Source organism: Mus caroli, unplaced genomic scaffold (assembly GCF_978045245.1).
Source record: "Mus caroli unplaced genomic scaffold, Mus_caroli_1 scaffold_20, whole genome shotgun sequence".
Classification (NCBI taxonomy): Eukaryota; Metazoa; Chordata; class Mammalia; order Rodentia; family Muridae; genus Mus; species Mus caroli.
The window spans coordinates 53902919-53923543 of NW_028227275.1; the positions used below are offsets into that span (position 1 = coordinate 53902919).

Consider the following 20625-nt stretch of genomic DNA (forward strand, 5'->3'; position numbering starts at 1 on the left):
GTGTTGACCTGGCCCAAGAGATTTCAAAGGAGAAGAATTTCAGAATGTGGCATAAAGACTGGTTTTGTGGTATTTTGGTGAAGAATGTGGCTACTTTTTGCCCTTGTCTGAAAAGTTTGCCTGAGGCTAAGGTGAAGAGACTTGGATTAATTGCATTGACAAAAGAAGTTTCAAAAAAGCCCAGCAGAGACTTTGTTCTCTGGTTAAGTCTTATGAAGGAAAGTTTGAACAAGCATAGCAAGCTTAGAAAGGAAAACTATAAAATATATGGTTTGAGTATTAAAGGAGTACCAGGAAGTGAAATGGAGCAAAATCTTGTGTTCTAGGAGATAAAGATTAAGGGAGTGGGACCTTGGGGCAAGATCCTACCCAGCTAAATTAGATCCAGGCATGGTGGTACACACCTTTAATCCCATGAGACAAGCATGCTGATCTCTACATTCAAGGTCAATCTACAGATCAAGAACCAGGATAGCCAAGCTTAGGCAGTGAAGGATTTAGAAAACATAAAGCTAGTGATAATGTAATAATACAAGGGGATCATGTTCTAGTTCCTGTAAGCAGCAGAACTCGGCAGCTTCAGCCATGTGCCTCTGACTCTAGAGTTAAGAATGGAAGGAACTACTGGGAAAATTGATGCTGGTTAGCTGGAGCTAAGGGATTAGCAGTGATTAAGAAGAGACCAGCATCGTTGAGGTGAAATCTTCTGGAAATTGTTTTCTGGGAGCACAAAGAAGCTGTGTTCCAGAGATACCCAAGGTTGTACCTCATGCTGTGGCTGGACTTGGTAATGTGTAAGAGTCACTCAGGTGGTACTGCTTGTGAAGGAATGAAGGGATCATGGAGAGAAGCTGAGGCTTAGCACTGTGAGAGGCCAGGGAAGCCCATTGGAGAAGGTGAAGCCTCAGCTGTAGTTGATGGCCCAGGATTGAAGGGGTCATGCAAAGGATTTGAGGCTTGGCACCCTGAAGAGAGCCTATGAGAGGCTATTGGTGAAGCCTAGCTGGAGTGGAACACCCCAGTGTATTGGAGATGTCAGTACGAATCCAGCCCTTCAAAGGATAATAACAGAAAAAAACCAATACAAGGACAGGAACCACGCCCTAGAAACAACAAGAAGGTAATCCCTCAACAAACCTAAAAGAAGACAGCCACAAGAACAAAATGCCAAAATTAACAACAAAAATAATAGGAAACAACAATTACTTTTCCTTAATATCTCTTAATATCATTGGACTCAACTCCCCGATAAAAAGACATAGACTAACAAACTGGCTACACAAACAAGACCCAACATTTTGCTGCTTACAGGAAACTCATCTCAGAGAAAAGGATAGACACTACCTCAGAATGAAAGGCTGGAAAACAATTTTCCAAGCAAATGGCATGAAGAAACAAGCTGGAGTAGCCATTCTAATATCTGATAAGATTGACTTCCAACCCAAAGTCTTTAAAAAAGACAGGGAGGGACACTTCATACTCATCAAAGGTAAAATCCTCCAAGAGGAACTATCAATCCTGAATATCTATGCTCCAAATACAAAGGCAGCCACATTCATTAAAGAAACTTTAGTAAATCTCAAAGCAGACATTGCACCTCATACAATAATAGTGGGAGACTTCAACACACCACTTTCACCAATGGACAGATCATGGAAACAGAAACTAAACAGGGACACATAGAAACTAAGAGAAATTATGAATCAAATGGATCTGGCAGATATCTACAGAACATTCTATCCTAAAACAAAAGGATATACCTTCTTCTCAGCACCTCATGGCACCTTCTCCAAAATTGATCACATAATCGGTCACAAAACAGGCCTCAACAGATACAAAAATATTGAAATTGTCCCATGCATCCTATCAGATCACCATGGACTAAGGCTGATCTTCAATAACAAAATAAATAATAGAAAGCCAACCTTCACGTGGAAACTGAACAACAATCTTCTCAATGATACCTTGGTCAAGGAAGGAATAAAGAAAGAAATTAAGGACGTTTTAGAGTTCAATGAAAATGAAGCCACAACATACCCAAACTTATGGGACGCAATGAAAGCATTTCTAAGAGGAAAACTCATAGCTCTGAGTGCCTCCAAAAGGAAACTAGAGAGAGCACACATTAGCAGCTTGACAACACACCTAAAAGCACTAGAACAAAAGGAAGCAAATTCACCCAAGAGGAGTAGACGGCAGGAAATAATCAAACTCAGGGGTGAAATCAACCAAGTGGAAACAAGAAAAACTATTCAAAGAATCAACCAATCAAGGAGCTGGTTCTTTGAGAAAATCAACAAGATAGATAAACCCTTAGCCAGACTCACTAGAGGGCACAAGGAAAGCATCCTAATTAACAAAATCAGAAATGAAAAAGAAGACATAACAACAGATCCTGAAGACATCCAAAACACCATCAGATCCTTCTACCAAAGGCTATACTCAACAAAACTGGAGAACCTGGATGAAATGGAGAAGTTCCTAGACAGATACCAGGTACCAAAGTTGAATCAAGATCAGGTCAATGATCTAAACAGCCCTATATCCCCCAAAGAAATAGAAGCAGTCATTAATAGTCTCCCAACTAAAAAAAGCCCAGGACCAGATGGGTTTAGTGCAGAGTTCTATCAGACCTTCAAAGAAGATCTAATCCCAGTTCTTCACAAACTATTCCACAAAATAGAAACAGAAGGTACTCTACCCAACTCATTCTATGAAGCCACAATTACTCTGATACCTAAACCACAAAAAGACCCAACAAAGATAGAAAATTTCAGACCAATATCCCTTATGAATATTGATGCAAAAATCCTCAATAAAGTTCTTGCTAACCAAATCCAAGAACACATCAAAACAATCATCCATCCTGACCAAGTAGGTTTCATCCCAGGGATGCAGGGATGGTTCAATATACGGAAATCCATCAACGTAATCCAGTATATAAACAAACTCAAAGACAAAAACCACATGGTCATCTCGTTAGATGCGGAAAAAGCATTTGACAAGATCCAACACCCATTCATGATAAAAGTCTTGGAAAGATCAGGAATTCAAGGCCCATACCTAAACATGATAAAAGCAATCTACAGCAAACCAGTAGCCAACATCAAAGTAAATGGTGAGAAGCTTGAAGCAATCCCTCTAAAATCAAGGACTAGACAAGGCTGTCCACTTTCTCCATACCTATTCAACATTGTACTTGAAGTCCTAGCCAGAGCAATTCGACAACAAAAGGAGATCAAAGGGATACAAATTGGAAAAGATGAAGTCAAAATATCACTTTTTGCAGATGATATGATAGTATATATAAGTGACCCTAAAAATTCCACCAGAGAACTCCTAAGCCTGATAAACAGCTTCGGTGAAGTAGCTGGATATAAAATTAACTCAAACAAATCAATGGCCTTTCTCTACACAAAGAATAAACAGGCTAAGAAAGAAATTAGGGAAACAACACCCTTCTCAATAGTCACAAATAATATAAAATATCTTGGCGTGACTCTAACTAAGGAAGTGAAAGATCTGTATAATAAAAACTTCAAGTCTCTGAAGAAAGAAATTATAGAAGATCTCAGAAGATGGAAAGATCTCCCATGCTCATGGATTGGCAGGATCAACATTGTAAAAATGGCTATCTTGCCAAAAGCAATCTACAGATTCAATGCAATCCCCATCAAAATTCCAAATCAATTCTTCAACGAATTAGAAAGTGCAATCTGCAAATTCATCTGGAATAACAAAAAACCTAGGATAGCAAAAACTCTTCTCAAGGATAAAAGAACCTCTGGTGGAATCACCATGCTGGACCTAAAGCTTTACTACAGAGCAATTGTGATAAAAACTGCATGGTACTGGTATAGTGACAGACAAATAGACCAATGGAATAGAATTGAAGACCCAGAAATGAACCCACACACCTATGGTCACTTGATCTTCGACAAGGGAGCTAAAAACATCCAGTGGAAGAAAGACAGCATTTTCAACAAATGGTGCTGGCACAACTGGTTGTTAACATGTAGAAGAATGCGAATCGATCCATTCCTATCTCCTTGTACTAAGGTCAAGTCTAAGTGGATCAAGGAACTTCACATAAAACCAGAGACACTGAAACTTATAGAGGAGAAAGTGGGGAAAAGCCTTGAAGATATGGGCACAGGGGAAAAATTCCTGTATAGAACAGTAATGGCTTGTGCTGTAAGATCGAGAATTGACAAGTGGGACCTCATGAAACTACAAAGCTTCTGCAAGGCTAAAGACACCATCAATAAGACAAAAAAACCACCAACAGATTGGGAAAGGATCTTCACCTATCCTAAATCAGATAAGGGACTAATATCCAATATATATAAATAACTCAAGAAGGTGGACTCCAGAAAGTCAAATAACCCCATTAAAAAATGGGGCTCAGAACTGAACAAAGAATTCTCACCTGAGGAATACCGAATGGCAGAGAAACACCTGAAAAAATGTTCAACATCCTTAATCATCAGGGAAATGCAAATCAAAACAACCCTGAGATTCCACCTCACACCAGTCAGAATGGCTAAGATCAAAAATTCAAGTGACAGCAGATGCTGGCGAGGATGTGGAGAAAGAGGAACACTCCTCCATTGTTGGTGGGATTGAAAGCTTGTACAACCACTCTGGAAATCAGTCTGGCGGTTCCTCAGAAAATTGGACATAGTACTACCGGAGGATCCAGCAATACCTCTCCTGGGCATATATCCAGAAGATGTCCCAACCGGTAAAAAGGACACATGCTCCACTATGTTCATAGCAGCCCTATTTATAATAGCCAGAAGCTGGAAAGAACCCAGATGTCCCTCAACAGAGGAATGGATACAGAAATTATGGTACATTTACACAATGGAGTACTACTCAGCTATTAAAAAGAATGAATTTATGAAATTCCTAGCCAAATGGATGGACCTGGAGGGCATCATCTTGAGTGAAATAACACAATCACAAAAGAACTCACACAATATGTATTCACTGATAAGTGGATATTAGCCCAAAACTTAGGATACCCAAGATATAAGATACAATTTGCTAAACGCATCAAACTCAAGAAGAATGAAGACCAAAGTGTGGACACTGTGCCCCTTCTTAGAATTGGGAACAAAACACCCAGGGAAGGAGCTACAGAGACAAAGTTCGTAGCTGTGATGAAAGGATGGACCATTTACAGACTGCCGTATCCAGGGATCCATACCATAAGCAGCTTCTAAACGCTGACACCATTGCATACACTATCAAGATTTTGCTGAAAGGACCCAAATATAGCTGTCTCTTGTGAGACGATGCCGGGGCCTAGCAAACACAGGAGTGGATGTTCACAGTCAGCTATTGGATGTATCACAGGGCTCCCAATGGAGAAGCTAGAGAAAGTACCCAAGGAGCTAAAGGGATCTGCAACCCTATTGTTGGAACAACATGATGTACTAACCAGAACCCCGGAGCTCTTGTCTCTAGCTGCATATGTATCGAAAGATGGCCTAGTCGGCCATCACTGGAAAGAGAGGCCCATTGGACTTGCAAACTTTATATGCCCCAATATAGGGAAATGCCAGGGCCAAAAGAATGGGAATGGGTGGGTAGGGAAGTGGGGGGCGCTATGGGGGACTTTTGGAAATGTAATTGAGGAAAATATGTAATAAAAATATTAAAAATCAAAAAAAAAGAAAATTTCTTTTTAACAGTGTTACAGATCTATTCAGATGTTTAAAATAATGCTTAAATTCAAAGAATTTTGCTTCTAGTAAACTGGTAATCACTAGAAAATTTTGCCTCTAGGTATAGCTAATATAGCTTTACATTATGTAAGAAAAATTTTTATTGTTTCTGCTTCTATACAAGAAGCCAAAAATTTTAATCTTTCAGTATATATTGTTTCTTAAGTGAAAAGTATTTTATTAACTAATGCTTCTCAAGGGAAGTTTACCTTAAATCCTTGCTCTCACCCAAAAGATTCAGAGACAATATCCTTTTATTACTTAGGGTTTTAGTTTACTACAAAAGGTTTTACAAAAAATAAAGAAAGCTTTTATAATTGTTGTTAATTGGTAATTAAAAATTAGTTGTGCCCAAGACAATTCTTTGGCCAGAAAAAACATTATTGTAAAGTCATTTTTCTCATCCTCCCAGCCAATCGTTGGCCCACTTGGGCCCAACTAGCTGCTGTGGGGCGGAGTCTTAAGACACACAGTTGCCCCTATTCCAGCACAAATAATCTAGTTGTGTGCTGTAGATGGTGTTTTAAAATTCTGAACAATCAAACCTTAATTTGTATATTAATAGTCAATGTTATATCTCTGAGCTCATAATTACTTAAAATTGTTTGTCCCTCAGATACTATTAATTCTCAAATTTACAATTCCTTATACATATTCCTAGTTAATAAATAAATAAATTATGCACGTGTGATTCTTAATAACTTTTCAAGCTTTCTAGTTACAACCGCTCCTTAAGAAAAATGATTGAAAGTGCAGTTAGTCACTGCCCCTTTACAGCCAAGTATTTAAAATGTTTTGTCCAACAAGTTATTAATTCAAAAGGTTAGATATTGTGAAATTTTAAACTTTAACCTCTTAAAAGACAAAAAAGAGAGAAATTGTATCCCCATATATACTATTTAGTGCATTCCCATGCACACTATTTAAAACATACCTTTATTTTCAAAATTTGAGATTAAAATGTCAAATTTAATAAATGCTTTTTAGTATCTTAAAAGGGTCTACTTATTGGCTTATAGATTGATCCTAAAACAGCTACCTTATTAGGAAAGAGAAAAACAGGTTCTCTCCACAGAACGCTACAGAAGCATATTAGTAATTCGTGTGCCGAGCTGACAGGTAAGTTAACTCAGTGTCCTGATTAAAAGGACTAAAAGATTAAATTCATGTTTTAGATCCATCCTTGCTTGTCATTTTTCCAGTTTAGACTAGCTTCTAGCCTTTTAACTTTATGGCAATAGTTCATCAAAGACTGTATATTCAGACTTAGTAAAATTAGTCATTTAATAGAGTCATAATAATTTTTCACTTTTCTTCAGTGTGACCAGCCATTCTAACTCAATCTTAGACTGGTCTAATATTCAGTCCAATTATTAGAGATTCCTATATTCTAAATTACCTAGCAAAGTTAATTCAGAGCATATCCCCCAAGGTCACCCAAGGCTCATCTTGCCTTATTTGTCCTAAACTTTTTGCAAACTGATATTAAAGGTCAGTCTGCAGCGGATCGTCACTGGCATCCAGTTACTTCTAATTCTTATCCATTGATAAAATGAAAGGACCCCCTGACTAACGAATAGAAGGGTCCGGATCCGGTTCTAATCTGGAGAAGGGGCTCGGTTTGTGTTTTTTCAAGAGATAAAGATAGAGCACGGTGGCTGCCACAGAGATTAATTAGTCAGATGAACACACATTCCAAATCTTCTTATAAGTATCACCATGAGGACTAAAATTCCTCTTTTGCTTAAAATTCAGCTGGAAACTGAAGCTCCCAGAAAAGCTGTTTTCCTGCTACTCTCTGAGCCAGCTCCCCCACAGGAGGCCGGAGACTAGCTTTAGCTTTACAATGTGCATCTGAATAAGTACCTGGACTTCTCCAAAAAGAAAATTTGCATTGCTACTTTCTCATTGTCTAGATCTCTTTCTTTGTTCAAGCAGGTCAATCTACATTCTCGGCTGGACCTGCAGGCATACCTTCCCCTCCCCCAAGAGCACACAGGTGGCTTTCAGTCTGAGGTAGAATTTAGATTTACCAAGAGAGCTAGGGAAGTAGAAATTTCTAATATTTACAGAGATTAGTTCTTATTTTGATAGAGATGGACTTAGTCCCATAGCTGGCCTCTGGCTTTTCACCCATGCTGTTACTGCAAGGTGTCCTTAGTTCCTCAGGCTATGGGAATAACAGGGATGAGGAGGAAAGACTTCTGCCGAGTTCTGCTGCTTACAGGAACTAGAACATGATCCCCTTGTATTATTACATTATCACTAGCTTTATGTTTTTTAAATCCTTCACTGCCTAAGCTTGGCTATCCTGGTTCTTGCTCTATAGATTGACCTTGAATGCAGAGATCAGCATGCCTGTCTCATGGGATCAAAGGTGTGTACCGCCATGCCTCCTATTTTAGCCACAATTCGTGGTGTTACTAATGACATAATTCTTGTCTAGGCCTTGCTAAATCTGAGGTTGACAAGTCTCCTTTAGAGACTGCGCAGGACTCAGAACTGTGCGTACTGATTCGTGATCATACGAATACAGTATGGCTACCGCTTGGTGCAGGAGATTACTGCAGGGGAAGGTCCAGCTTGACCGTTTCTGAGTTCCCTGTGCGACACACCTGGTTTGAAGGAGGTTGATATCTGATTCCAGCTAAAAACCAAAAATACCTAAGGCTCTGCCTCCCCTCCCCAAAAGATACCAAGAACCACAGATGTGGGTCGTGATAGCACCCACGGGAGGAATCGGGTCAATGTCCACCCAAGCCAAGGTTAAAGGCCCACTCATCTACGGATGAGAAAATCATTTGATCACCTCAGTTAAGCGTTGCCTTATTAAACTTAATTAATAGGGGGGAGAGAGGTTGGAGACCATACTGTCGAAAGGGCAAGCCCTTCACTGCCTCCCACCCAAATAAAAAAGCCATTTGGCCTTGTATTAAGGAGCCGGTCTTACCCCTTCTCCCTGTTTCCCTGCCTGTCATCCAAAATTGCGGAGGAATATCAACTCAGTGTTATTCTTAATAAAGCGTATTTCAAATTTGTTCAGTCAAACTTAGCCAAGGTTCCAATGCCCTACTTAAATTGCAACCAGGAAGTTACCTATTCAGCACTAATTAGCATTATAAAGTCAGAGCCTACAGCTCAGCACTATTCTGTTAGTGGTTTACTAGGATAATAAGGACAGTCTTAGCCAGATACACTTTACCATTAGAAAAGTTAGGAAATCCCACGGAAACAGGGTTTTTTTCTTTAGCCCTAAGAACTCAGGCAGAACTAGTGAGCATAGATAATTTTTCTGCCTCAGGCCAGCCCTTTCTTTTTTTTCTTTTTTTGTTAACGGGAGGAGATGTGGTCTCCCTTTCCCCAGCATGGAACCTGCTTGCTCAAGGGTGGAGCTTCCTGCTCATTCGTCCTGCCATGCCCACTGCTGGACCGTGTCGCTTTGCTGCTTGGAGGCACACACGTGTTCGTCCTGCTACTGGACCCCGAGTTACATGGCAGGAAATCGGGTTCCCTCCCCCTTCCTTTATAACTGAGTGTCTGAAAAAAGTAAAATTGAGCTTTGATCAGAATGCTGTCTTAGCTACATTTCTTTCTCTCGCCGCCTAGCCCCTCTTCTCTTCCAGGTTTCCAAAATGCCTTTCCAGGCTAGAACCCAGGCTGTGATCTGCTGGCCGGACACAACAGCGTTCAGCATGTTATCAATATCCTTTTCTCCCTCTGAATCTTGATCTGGCATCCAGCATTGATCTTTTACATTCAAAAAAGGAATACTGCAAATTGCCTACAATTGCCTTCCTTCAAACACTGCTGTGGGGATTTTCCTTCCTGGAGCACACAGGCAGACTGCAGCAGACATGCACCCAGATCCTCCTTCACGCCCACATACACTCCGCCCTCCGGCTTGTCCTCATAATACCGGGGCATGGCAAGGACCCACCGCCCTCACCACACTGGATCACTGTCCTCGGTCACCCCGCACCGCCCGGAAGGGTGTGGGACATACCCACTCGCAAATAAACTTTTTTAGCCATCTTTATTATCCAACATAAAACATAGAACATTCATTCATACAGACTGGACACGAACATACATGAATTGAACATGAGAACAGATTGGTGCACCAGACATTAGACAAGATACAAAACGGAGCTGGGCGTGGTGGCGCATGCCTTTAATCCCAGCACTCGGGAGGCAGAGGCAGGCAGATTTCTGAGTTCGAGGCCAGCCTGGTCTACGAAGTGAGTGCCAGGACAGCAAGGGATACATAGAGAAACCCTGTCTCGAAAAAACCAAAAAAAAAAAAAAAAAAAAAAAAAGATACAAAACGGGCAGAGTACTTCTGTTGTAAAGCCCAGAGAGAACAAAGCATGGCACTCATGAAATTTCTCTCTGCTTTTTGGGACATTAGCTCAGTCAGTAGAGCATGAGACTCTTAATCTCTGGGTTGTGGGTTCGAGCCCCACGTTGTGCGCCAGTGTTGTGTCCGGCCAGCAGCTCACATGTCTGGGTTCTGTTCTGGGAAGGCATCCTAGAATAGAAGAGGGAGCTAGGGGAACAAGAGAAAGATGTAGCTAAGACAAAAATTCTGATCAAAGCTCAATTTTACTAATTCGTGCACCGAGTTATGAAGGAGGAGAAGGGGCCCAATTCCTGCCAAATCATCTTGGAGTAAGGTTGCAGGTGAACATGTGATGGCTCCAGAACAGCTAGGAGGCAGGCAGTGGGAGTGGCAGGACGACAGGGCGGCAAGCTCCGCCCTGATGCTCTCTAACACTGAAACCTGAGCAAACAGGTTTCAGGCTGGGGAGGGGAGGTTACATGTATTTATATACACTTCAGGTGTGTTTGGTCTCTTTGGGGGTCAAAAGAGGGCACCAGATACTCTGTAACTGAAGTTATGGATGGTTGTAAACCATCATGTGGGTACTGGGAACCAAGCCTAGATCCTTGGAGAATCAGCAAGTGCTCAAACACTGAGCCACCTCTTCAGTCCCACATGTATTCTATACATTCAGCTGTCAACTACTACCTAGGTTGGTTGTATTTGGGGATTGTGCATATGGTCTCCATAACTAGGGATATATAAGTTTTTCTCTGGGATGCTGACATAGATTCCTTCATGTGTATACCCAAGAGTAATATAGTTAGATCATAGAGTAGCTAAGGGTTTGTGTTAGTTAGGGTTTTACTGCTGTGAACAGACACCATGACCAAGGCAAGTCTTATAAAAAACAACATTTAATTGGGGCTGGCTTACAGGTTCAGAAGTTCAGTCCATTATTATCAAGGTGGGAGCATGGCAGTATCCAGGCAGGCATGTAACAGGAGGAGCTAAGAGTTCTATGTCTTCATCCAAAGGCTGCTAGTTGAAGACTGACTTCCAGGCAACTAGGGTGAGGATCTTATACTCACACCCACAGAGACACACCCATTCCAACCAGGTCACACCTATTCCAATAAGGCCACACCTTCAAATGGTGCCACTCCCTGGTCCAAGGATATACAAACCATCACATTCCACTCCCTGGTCCCCATAGACTTGTTCAAAAACATGAGTCTATGGAGGCCATACTGAAACATAGCATAATGCAAAATGCATTTAGTCCAACTTTCAAAGTCCTCATAGTCTAAAGCAGTAGCAACAATGTTAAAAGTCCAAAGTTCAAGGTCTCTTCTGAGATTCATTCAACTTAATTAACTGTAATCCCCAAAGCAAGGCAGGAAACCAGCTGGGTAAACTCCAAACTCTGCATCTCCATGGCTGATGTCAAAGCGCTCTTCAGAGATCCACTCTTTTTTCATCTTTGTTGACTGCAAAAAAATGCTTTCTCCTGGGCTGGTTCTACTCCCCGTTAGCAGCTTTCCTCAACATGTATTCCATGGCTTTGGCATCTTTAACATCTTTGAGTCTCCAAGGAAATTTCAATGTTACAGCTTCTTCTTTCAGTGTCTGGGATTCCACTTGATCTTTTGGACTCCTCCTAAGGGATGGCATCACTTTTCCAGCTCTGCCCTCTGTAGCACTCAAAGCTCAGGTTGATCCACTTCACTACAGCCGCTGTTCTTGGTGATCATCTCATGGTACTTACATCTTCAATACACTGGGGTGTTCCACTCCAACTAGTCTTCACCAATAGCCTCTCATAGGCTCTCTTCAGGGTGCCAAGCCTCAAATCCTTTGCATTACCCTTTCAGTCCTGGGCCATCAACTACAGCTGAGGCTTCACCTTCTCCAATGGCCTTCCCTGGTCTCTCACAGTGCTAAGCCTCAGCTTCTCTCCATGATCCCTTCATTCCTTCACAAGCAGTATCACCTGAGTGACTCTTACACATTACCAAGTCCAGCTGCAGCATGAGGTACAACCTTGGGTATCTCTGGAACACAGCTTCTTTGTGCTCCCAGAAAACAATTTCCAGAAGATTTCACCTCAGTGATGCTGGTCTCTTCTTAATCACTGCTAATCCCTTAGCTCCAGCTAACCAGCATCAATTTTCCCAGTAGTTCCTTCCATTCTTAACTCTAGAGCCAGAGCCACATGGCTGAAGCTGCCGAGTTCTGCTGCTTACAGGAACTAGAACATGATCCCCTTGTATTATTACATTATCACTAGCTTTATGTTTTCTAAATCCTTCACTGCCTAAGCTTGGCTATCCTGGTTCTTGCTCTATAGATTGACCTTGAATGCAGAGATCAGCATGCCTGTCTCATGGGATCAAAGGTGTGTACCACAATGCCTGGTTCTAAATTTAGCTGGGTAGGTCTTGCCCCAAGGTCCCACTCCCTTAATCTGTTATTTCCTAGAGCACAGAATTTTGCTCCATTTCACTTCCTGGTATGCCTTTCATACTCCAACCATATATTTTATATTTTGCCTTTCTAAGCTTGCTATGCTTGTTCAAACTTCTCTTTGTGAGACTTAACCAGAGAACAAAGTCTCTGCTGGGCTTTTTTGAAACTTCCTTTGTCAATGCAAGAAATGCAATTAATCCAAGTCTCTTCATCTTAGCCTCAGGCAGACTTTTCAGACAAGGGTAAAAAGTAGCCACATTCTTCACCAAAATACCACAAAAACAGTCTTTATGCCACATACTGAAATTCTTCTCCTTTGAAATCTCTTGGGCCAGGTCAACACAGTTCAAATTACTCCCAGCAACTAAGTCTTCCATATTCCTACTAGGATGACCCATTAAGTCCCATTTAAAGCATTCCACCGAGTTTCAAATCCAAAGTCCAAAAATCCACATTCTTTCAAATAAAAGCATGGTCAGGCCTATCACAGCAATACCCCACTCCTGGTACCAACTTCTGTGTTAGTTAGGGTTTTACTGCTGTGAACAGACACCATGACCAAGGCAAGTCTTATAAAAAAAAACAACAACATTTAATTGGGGCTGGCTTACAGGTTCAGAGGTTCAGTCCATTATCATCAAGGTGGGAGCATGGCAGTATCCAGGCAGGCATGTCACAGGAGGAGCTAAGGGTTCTATGTCTTCATCCAAAGGCTGCTAGTGGAAGACTGACTTCCAGACAACTAGGGTGAGGATCTTATACCCACACCCACAGTGACACACCCATTCCAACCAGGTCACACCTATTTAACAAGGCCACACCTTCAAATGGTGCCACTCCCTGGTCCAAGGATATACAAACCATCACAGGGTTCTTTTTTTGGTTTGTATTTGGAAGAATCTCTATGCTAATATCCATACTGGCTGGACTAGCTTACAATCAAACCACCAGATTATAAGAGCTCCACATCACTGCCAGCGGTACCATTTGTTTTCTTAATGATAGACTGCAGAACTATAAGACAGTGAAGAGAGTCTAAATAATTTGAGAGAGTTGGATTAACAAGAGAGTAAGCTATTCAACAAACACTTAAACTTTGCTAAACTCTGTTTTAAATCAGACATTATAGCACATACCTTTAATCTCAGCACTTGAGAGGGAGGTGGATCTTTGTCAGTTCCAGGCCAGCCTAGCCTACATAGAGTTCCTGGATGACTACATAGTGAAACTTTGTCTCAAGAACAACCAAAGAAAAAGAAAAAAATATTGTCTGAAGAAGTTTTAATCTCCATAAACAATGGTTTGCCTAGCACAGTTTCTGAAGGCAAGAAATTGCTTCTGTAAGAAGATATGTTAATTACAGAACTATTCACCACTTACCTATGTGGTGATATTTTATTTTAGACAAGGTGATTATTGCATTATTAAACAAACAGGCTTTTCATATATATGTGGAACACTAAAAATTGATACTGCTTGCTTTAACTAAGATTCCAAATCCATTTAAAATTTGAAAGGAGGTGTCTTAGTTAGGGTTTTACTGCTGTGAACAGACACCATGACCAAGGCAAGTCTTATAAAAACAACATTTAATTGGGGCTGGCTTACAGGTTCCCAGGTTAAGTCCATTATCATCAAGGTGGGAGCATGGCAGTATCCATTCAGGCATGGCGCAGACAGAGATGACAGTTCTACATCTTCATCCAAAGGCTGCTAGTGGAAGACTGACTTCCAGGCACCTAGGGTGAGGATCTTAAGCCCACGCCCACAGTGACACACCTATTCCAAGAAGGCCATACCTCCAAATGGTGCCACTCCCTGGCCCAAGAATATACAAACCATCACATTCCACTCCCCGTTCCCCCATAGACTTGTTCAAACACATGAGTCGGCGCTGGGGGGGGGGGGGGTGGCATACTTAAACATAGCATAGTGCAAAATGTATTTACTCCAACTTTTAAAGTCCTCATAGTCTATAGCAGTCTCAACAATGTTAAAAATCCAAAATTCAAGAACTCTTCTGAGATTTATCCAATCACTTTACTGTAATCCCCAAAGCAAACCAGCTGGGCAAACTCCAAACTCTGTATCTCCATGGCTGATGTCAAAGGAGTCTTCAGATCGCCACTCCTTTTTCATCTTTGTTAACTGCAACAAACTGCTTTCTTCTGGACTGGTTCCACTCCCTGTTAGCAGCTTTCCTCAGCATGTATCCCATGACTCTGCCATATTTAACATCTTTGAGTCTCCAAAGCAATTTCAATGGTGTCTGGGATTCCACTTCATCTTTTGGACTTCTCCTAAGGGCTGACATCACTTTTCCAGCTCTGCCCTCTGCACCACTACGGCTGCTGTTCTTGGTGATCATTCCATGGTATTGACATCTCCAAAACACGGGGGTGTTCCACTCCAACTAGGCTTCACCAATAACCTCTCATAGGCTCTCTTCACAGTGCCAAGTCTCAAATTCTTTGCATGACCCCCTCAGACCTGGGCCATCAAATACAACTGAGGCTGCACCTTCAGGAGGATTATTTTAGGGCACAGAAGAAAGATACAAGTATGAATGGGACTTAAAATTGGACAGTGATGTCTATCATTCCACCAGCTTAGGCTGCCTTTGGGAAAAGCATTGTTTTTTATTCAATACTAAATATGTCCCCAACCTCATCATGTTCTTTAGCTTTTGCAGAAAGTGGTAGTAACCCAATCCTGATACTATGCTGAAGGTCATCAAGTCTGGATATCCATACAGACATACAGTTACACAGGATGCAGAATAGGCAGGACCAGGAGAAACCCCACAGTGGTCACATTAGCAGTGCAGAGAATGGTATGGACCCCGCAAAAGGATGATGGGCAGATCTGTGAAGTGTTCCATATTAAAAATTAAAAGTCCTCACAGCATTTTACAGAAAGAATGAGTATTGAAACATCTCAGAGAGAAGAGCCAAGTCACATATGAAAGCAAGCCACTCAGAATGAGCTAATTTATCAATGGAAATTTGAAAAGCCAGAAGAGCTTGTAACAATGTATTTCAAGTTCTGAAAGACCACAACAGCCTACCCAGACTACTATATCCAGAAAAACTATCATTTTAAAGTTTAAGGAGAAAGAAAAGCTTATCATGATAAAAGCAGGCTAAAGAAATATATGACCACCAAGGCAGATCTATAGGGGATATTAAAACAAAACTTTGTTCCGAAAAGTATGAACAGCATACTATCTTGTCTAGTTTTATGAACTTGATATAAATTTGAAGCATTTGGAAAGACGTAACCTCAATGGAAAAAATGTCCCTACCAGACTGGTCTATAAACAAGATAGTAAGCAGCACTCCTCCATGACCACTGCTTCAGGTTCCTGCCTCCAGGTTTCTGCATTGAGTTTCTGCCTACTCTATTTGATAATGGACTGTGAGGTGGAAGTCTAAGCAAAATGAATCGCTTACTCACTGTGGTGGTTTGAATAGGTTTCACCCTTCCCCCATAGACTCATATGTTTGAATGCTTGGCACTCAAGAGGGTGGCACTATTAGGAGGCAGGGCCTTGATGGAATAGGTGTGGCCTTGGAGAAAGTGTGTCACTGTGTGGGTGGGCTTTGAGGTCTCCTATGGTCAACTTCCATCCAATGTATAATTATAGTCTTCTTTTTGCTGGCTGCCTACAGAAGAAAATCTCCTCCTGGATGCCTTTAGATTAAGATGTAGAACTCTCAGGTCCTGATCCAGCACCATGTCCACCTACATGCTGCCATGTTTCACCCACCCACCCCCATGACAATAATAGACTAACCTCTGAAACTGTAACCCAGCCTCAATTAAATGTCCTTTATAAGAATTGCCTTTATCATGGTATCTCTTTAAAGCAATGGATCCATCATATAAACAAACTAGAAAAAAAAAACTGCATGGTCATCTCATTAGATGCAAAAGAAAAAAAAAGTCTTTGACAAAATCCAATACCCCTTCATAATAAAAGTCTTGAAGAGATCAGGAATACAAGAGACAAGGGGCATACCTAAACATAACAAGGGCAATTTACAGCAAGCGAATGGCCAACATCAAATTAAATGGAGAGAAACTTAAAGCAATTCCACTAAAATCCAAAACAATACATATCTATTCAATATAGAACTTGAAGTTTGAGGCAGAGCAAAAGACAACTCAAGGAGATCAAGGGGATACAAATAGAAAAGGTAGAAAGCAAAGTATTATTATTTGCAGATAGTATGATATTATACATAAGCAACCCCAAAAATTCTACCAGGGAATTTCCACAGCTCATAAACACTTTCAGTGAAATGGCTGGATGTAAGATTAACTCAAAAAAAAAAATCAAAGGATAAAGAAGCTGAGAAAGAAATCAGGGAACCAATACTCTTCCCAATAGCCACAAATAATAAAAATATCTTTGTGTAACTCAAATCAAGCAAGTGAAAGACTTGTGTGACAAGAATTTCAAGTGTTTAAACAACAAGAATTGAAGAAGATATCAGAAAATAGATCACCCATGTTCATAGATCAGTAGGATTAACATAGTAAAAGTGGCCATCTTACCAGAAGCAATCTACAGATTCAACACAATCCTCACAAAAATTCCAATACTATTCTTTATAGACCTTGAAAGAACAATACTTAACTTCATATAGAAAAACAATAAACCGGGTTGGGGAGGCAGAAATCCGGCCTACGTAGGGCCACAAGCCTCTTCTGGTCAGAAAAGCACCGGGGTAGCTAGGGCGCAGAGTCGGCTGACACTCGCCAGCTACCCACAACACCCGCCACAGGATCTTAAGACTTCTGGTGAGTGGAACACAGCTTCTGCTCCAATCCAATTGCACGCGGGACCTGAGACTGCATTAGTTAGGGAAGCAGAAACCGGCCTGAGTAGGGCCACAGGCCTCATCCGGCCGGAACAGCACCGGTGTAGCTAGAGCGCAGGGTCGGCTGACACCTGCCAGCTACCCACGACCCCCGCCACAGGATTTTGAGAATGCTGGTGAGTGGAACACAGCTTCTGCTCCAATCTTTAAACAGTGACAACGACAACAACTAACCCCAGAGATTACCAGATGGAGAAAGGTAAACGTAATAATCTTACTAACAGAAACCAAGACCACTCACCATCATCAGAACCCAGCACTCCCACTTCGCCCAGTCCAGAGCACCCCAACACACCGGAAAAGCTAGACACGGATCTAAAAGCATATCTCCTGATGATGGTAGAGGACTTCAAGAAGGACTTTAATAACACACTTAAAGAAATACAAAGGAACACTGGTAAACAGGTAGAAGACAGTAAAGAGGAAGCACAAAAATCCCTTAAAGAATTGCAGGAGAACACTGCTAAAGAGTTACAAATCCTTAAAGAAAAACAGGATAACATAATCAAACAGGTAGAAGTCCTTACAAAAAAAAACAGGAAAACACATCCAAACAGATGATGGAAATGAACAAAACCATACTAGACCTAAAAAGGGAAGTAGACACAATAAAGAAAACCCAAAATGAGGCAACACTGGAGATAGAAACCCTAGGAAAGAAATCTGGAACCATAGATACCAGCATCAGCAACAGAACACAAGAGATGGAAGAGAGAATCTCGGGTGCAGAAGATTCCATAGAGAACATCGGCACAACAATCAAGGAAAATGTAAAATGCAAAAAGATCCTAACTCAAAACATCCAAGAAATACAGGACACAATGAGAAGACCAAACCTACGGATAATAGGAGTGGATGAGAATGAAGATTTTCAACTCAAAGGACCAGCAAACATCTTCAACAAAATTATAGAAGAAAACTTCCCAAATCTAAAGAAAGACATGCCCATGAACATACAAGAAGCCTACAGAACACCAAATAGACTGGACCAGAAAAGAAATACCTCCCGACACATAATAATCAGAACAACAAATGCTCTAAATAAAGATAGAATACTAAAAGCAGTAAGAGAAAAAGGCGAAGTAACATATAAAGGCAAGCCTATCAGAATTACACCAGATTTTTCACCAGAGACTATGAAAGCCAGAAGATCCTGGACGGATGTTATACAGACACTAAAAGAACACAAATTCCAGCCCAGGCTACTATACCCAGCCAAACTCTCAATTAACATAGATGGAGAAACCAAAGTATTCCACGACAAAACCAAATTCACACATTATCTCTCCACGAATCCAGCCCTTCAAAGGATAATAACAGAAAAAAACCAATACAAGGACAGGAACCACGCCCTAGAAACTACAAGAAGGTAATCCCTCAACAAACCTAAAAGAAGACAGCCACAAGAACAGAATGCCAACTTTAACAACAAAAATAACAGGAAACAACAATTACTTTTCCTTAATATCTCTTAATATCAATGGACTCAACTCCCCGATAAAAAGACATAGACTAACAAACTGGCTACACAAACAAGACCCAACATTTTGCTGCTTACAGGAAACTCATCTCAGAGAAAAAGATAGACACTACCTCAGAATGAAAGGCTGGAAAACAATTTTCCAAGCAAATGGTATGAAGAAACAAGCTGGAGTAGCCATTCTAATATCTGATAAGATTGACTTCCAACCCAAAGTCATTAAAAAAGACAGGGAGGGACACTTCATACTCATCAAAGGTAAAATCCTCCAAGAGGAACTATCAATCCTGAATATCTATGCTCCACATACAAAGGCAGCCACATTCATTAAAGAAACTTTAGTAAATCTCAAAGCACACATTGCACCTCATACAATAATAGTGGGAGACTTCAACACACCACTTTCACCAATGGACAGATCGTGGAAACAGAAACTAAACAGGGACACAGTGAAACTAACAGAAGTTATGAATCAAATGGATCTGGCAGATATCTACAGAACATTCTATCCTAAAACAAAAGGATATACCTTCTTCTCAGCACCTCATGGTACTTTCTCCAAAATTGACCACATAATTGGTAACAAAACAGGCCTCAACAGATACAAAAATATTGAAATTGTCCCATGCATCCTATCAGATCACCATGGACTAAGGCTGATCTTCAATAACAAAATAAATAATAGAAAGCCAACCTTCACGTGGAAACTGAACAACACTCTTCTCAATGATACCTTGGTCAAGGAAGGAATAAAGAAAGAAATTAAGGACTTTTTAGAGTTCAATGAAAATGAAGCCACAACATACCCAAACTTATGGGACGCAATGAAAGCATTTCTAAGAGGAAAACTCATAGCTCTGAGTGCCTCCAAAAGGAAACTAGAGAGAGCACACATTAGCAGCTTGACAACACACCTAAAAGCACTAGAACAAAAGGAAGCAAATTCACCCAAGAGGAGTAGACGGCAGGAAATAATCAAACTCAGGGGCGAAATCAACCAAGTGGAAACAAGAAAAACTATTCAAAGAATCAACCAATCAAGGAGCTGGTTCTTTGAGAAAATCAACAAGATAGATAAACCCTTAGCCAGACTCACTAGAGGGCACAGGGAAAGCATCCTAATTAACAAAATCAGAAATGAAAAAGGAGACATAACAACAGATCCTGAAGACATCCAAAACACCATCAGATCCTTCTACCAAAGGCTATACTCAACAAAACTGGAGAACCTGGATGAAATGGAGAAGTTCCTAGACAGATACCAGGTACCAAAGTTGAATCAAGATCAGGTTAATGATCTAAACAGCCCTATATCCCCCAAAGAAATAGAAGCAGTCATTAATAGTCTCCCAACTAAAAAAAGCCCAGGACCAGATGGGTTTAGTGCAGAGTTCTATCAGACCTTCAAAGAAGATCTAATCCCAGTTCTTCACAAACTATTCCACAAAATAGAAACAGAAGGTACTCTACCCAACTCATTCTATGAAGCCACAATTAATCTGATACCGAAACCACAAAAAGACCCAACAAAGATAGAAAACTTCAGACCAATATCCCTTATGAATATTGATGCAAAAATCCTCAATAAAGTTCTTGCTAACCGAATCCAAGAACACATCAAAACAATTATCCATCCTGACCAAGTAGGTTTCATCCCAGGGATGCAGGGATGGTTCAATATACGGAAATCCATCAACGTAATCCAGTATATAAACAAACTCAAAGACAAAAACCACA

At 40.8% G+C, this 20625-nt stretch overlaps 1 pseudogene; it reads right to left on the minus strand.

Moving 5' to 3' along the window:
* Window positions 1–9421: 9421 nt before the first annotated feature.
* On the minus strand, window positions 9422–9656 carry LOC147000187 (cytochrome c oxidase assembly factor 5 pseudogene; annotated as a pseudogene).
* Between the last annotated feature and the right edge of the window lie 10969 nt (window positions 9657–20625).